The 3,707-nt window shown below is 37.6% G+C and overlaps 1 pseudogene; it reads left to right on the top strand.

The window, feature by feature from the left end:
• The first annotated feature begins 24 nt into the window (after positions 1-24).
• Positions 25-143, top strand: LOC120608020 (uncharacterized; annotated as a pseudogene).
• The last annotated feature ends 3,564 nt before the right edge of the window (positions 144-3,707 follow it).

Raw genomic sequence — 3,707 nt, 5'->3', positions numbered from 1 at the left:
GCGGATATTAAAAATGCTCAGTTAATCTACAGCCATGCTACCCTTAACAAGCCCGATCCCTTCTGATCTAGGAAGCTAAGCAGGGTTGGGCCTGGTTAGTACTTGGATGGGAGACCACCTAGGAAGACCAGATGCTGTAGGCGTAAAAACTAAAGGATTGTAAGCCGACAAGGTCCTTGCAATCTGTGAGGTCAACCAAGAGTTGCCTCGCCTAAAAAATAAAAAATAAATAAATACATAAATAATAAAAATGCCCAATTATAGTTTTATAACCAGTAGAGAGAGAAGGGCTTAATGGGTAATTACAGAAATGAAGATATCATGATCATTTTGTGAGAAGCCCACTTCAATCAGAAATGGCATCAAAATGAATACAATATTTTGATTTGCATTCAGAAATTCAATTGTTTCAAATATTATCTAATTGAAAACTATGTTCAAGTGAAGTTTTATGATAGGAAAAGAAATTGTTTTAATACCTCTGTTTTCATAATGGAAATAATGTTTAAATTAGAAAATAATGGATCAAATGAATGTTATTATTTTTTAAATTCAGATAATACAGAGAGTTGCAAAGAAAATATCTTCTATAATCCTACCACTATTAACATTTTGAGCAATGTATCTGTATACTACATAGCTATTCTTTATATAAAAATGAGATTATATTATATCTACTATTTTATAATTTGGGTTTTTAAAAAAATTTAACGGGTAACTTTAGATGTCAATAAATAATTCTATATTATACATTTAAATGGCTGCATAGTACTCTATTATGTGTATTTATTATACATTTAAATATTAAACATTTACTGTATACCAAATACGGTGCTAAGCACTGGCTGGAGACAACAAATGACTACCCTCCCTCATGGTTCCTGTCTTCATTAGGCTTATAATCTAGTGGAGGAGACAGATTAAACTATTATAAAAATAAAAATATAATTCCATGTAAGTAAAAAAACAGCACTATGAAAGCATCTAACAGGTTACTGAGCCTGACTGGATCTGGTGTGGGATGTACCATAATTTAACCAATTCCCTATTGATAGCTTTTGCAGAATTAAATGACAAGTGACATGGTATAAAAATGTCCTTCTCACTTAAAGAAGATGAAAACTAGAACAAGAGTCCTGAAACAAGTATGTAATACATTCTCTTGAAGGGCCAACATCGTTGGTTCAAGACGTTCTTTACATTCTCGAGTAACCTTTGAGCTGTCTATTCTATCCCAACCCCTGCCATTACCGTCTTCTCTTTAGTCATATCCATTGAGAATTCAGCAAAGGATATGCTTCCTGCTGCTTGTAGGACCTTTAGGATAGGATTCCCTGGGGGTCCAAGGTGCCAGGAGCACAGTTGGAGCAGCAGTGCTGATCCACAGAGCTCTATACATCATAAGGTGGGCGGTGGGTGGAACGAAGCTTTTGCCATATTCCTAAAGGTTGATATCAAAGGGGAGAAGGCAAAAAATTCAAGTTTTTCATTAATAATGTCTGAAGTTTGAAAGGTACTATGTATAAACGGAGGTGAAGCCAAGGTTATTGCTGGAAGTGGCCAATAAGAAAATCAAGGTTTCATTCATTATGTAGAGCATTCCCCTGACTTTGAAAAGGAAACACAAAAGGGAAGGAAGGAAGTTGGAAGGATGGGATCCAGAACTGGTACTACTTTCCATTTTGGAGATGAAAACGTACCTATGTTCACGCATTCCAAGAAGTGGTTATGTAGGAGGGAAGTGATAGTTTCTTGGTCCTGGAAGCTCACAGGCCTGTTGGGGCATTTTCCATGCCTTTCCAGTCAAAGTGGATCCCAAGATCACTTGGTGGATTTCTATGCTGATTCTAAGTAAACTGGTTTGAGAAAAAGCTGATGGAGTTCAGCCCTGGCCTGTAATACCAGGAGTACAAACTTTCCCTTGAAGTCTTCAAAGGCTTTTTTTAAACATTCATCCTGTAATTGATTAATTAGTTCATTCTACACATATTGAGTGTAGATTCAGTTCAAATCCTGGGTTAGGTATGAATAAAGATGAATGACAGATGAAGTTTCTGCCTTCACAGTGAGAGCTTTGCCTGGAGATGAAAGCCTTTATCATAAGTGGGTCTGTGCCAATAACACGAAGAGCAGTGCTTTGAAAATTGAGTTGTATTTCCAGTCAGTTTTTAATGGTGCCTTTGTTCTTTTCTTACTGGGGTTAGATCACTGTGTCTTAACACTCTAGCCCTGCCTTATAGATCCTGCCTCACAAACCATACATCTAAGGATAGACTATCCTTAGGCCACACAAACCCAAGCCCTTTAAGTTCTTTAAAGGGTTATGGTTCATGTGTTGCTTTTTATGGGGTAAGCAAATAACACAGTATGACCATTTAGGGAGCAAATGATGGGAAGACTGCATCATCTGAGCATAATACTTTCAGAATATACATAAAAGAGCTTCTAGTTAAAGTACCATCAATGAGTCATCTAGCCCAGCAGTCTCCAATATTTTTGCCACTAGGGACAGGTGCTCCTTTGAGAATCTAATGCCTGATGATCTGAGATGGAGCTGAGGCAGTGAACTAGCACTGGGGAGCAGCTGCAAATCCAGGAGAAGCTTCGCTCGCTCGCTCACCACTCACCTCTGCTGTGCAGCCCGGTTCCTAACAGGACACGGACTGGTACAGGTCCACAGCCCGGGGGCTGGGGCCCTCTGAACTAGCCTATATGCTGGCCACATAGTGGTAGTAAGGGAAAAATAGAGTAAAAAATTGAAATTGAGATGATAATTTTTATAGTGCCAGGCATCACTAATGCTTTATATATATTAATTCTTTTAGTCACTTCAGCAACCCTATAAAGCAGGTATGATGATTATCCCTATTTTAAAGATGAAGAAACTGAGTCATAGTTTAAATATTAGAAGGACATGGATTAATGTACTCGGAAGAAGTGGAAAAAACTAAATTGTCTCACCTCATGATTCAAATGCTCGGATTATGATTTTACGCTGTTTGAGGAGTAGGTGTTATTGGGCTACAAGGAAGAGAGTTTTTATATGTCCTATGGATCTTAGCAGTTTGAAAAGCTAACTGCAGCTTGTATTCTGCAGTCACTGATAGAAAGGGTTTTGGTATTATGACTTCTCTGCTGTAGTAATTTATCAAAGCAATATGATGTTAATTCATCTTAGAATAGGTTCCTACTGACATCCTCCTCCTCCTCCTCCTCCTTCTTCTCTTCTCTCTCTCTCTCTCCCTACCTCTCTCTCCCCCTCTCTCTTTCTCAATTTTCTTAAAAAAGAAATCTATTGACCTCAAAGGCAAGGGAAGTAAAAGCAAAAATAAATGAATGGGAATACATCAAACCAAAAAGCTGCACAGCAAAAGAAAACGTCAAGATAAAGAGACAACCATCCAAATGGGAAATTATATTTGCAAGCAATGCGTCCGATAAGGGCCTAATATCCAAAATATACAAAGAACTCATACAACTCAATAACAACCAAAAAACAAACAATCCAATTAAAAAATGGGCAGAGGACCTGAACAGACATTTCTCCCAAGAAGACATACAAATGGCCAACAAACATATGAAAAGGTGCTCAAGATCACTATTAGGAAAATGCAAATCAAAACCACAATGGGATACCACCTCATATCTGTTAGAATAGCTATAATCAACAGGACAAGTAATAATTAACAAGTGTTGGAGAGGATGCA

The sequence above is a fragment of the Pteropus medius genome, unplaced genomic scaffold, assembly GCF_902729225.1.
Source record: "Pteropus medius unplaced genomic scaffold, Ma_sr-lr_union100, whole genome shotgun sequence".
Taxonomy (NCBI): domain Eukaryota; kingdom Metazoa; phylum Chordata; class Mammalia; order Chiroptera; family Pteropodidae; genus Pteropus; species Pteropus medius.
Note: the sequence above shows the minus strand (reverse complement) of the source record. Positions and strands in the feature narration are given on the sequence as shown.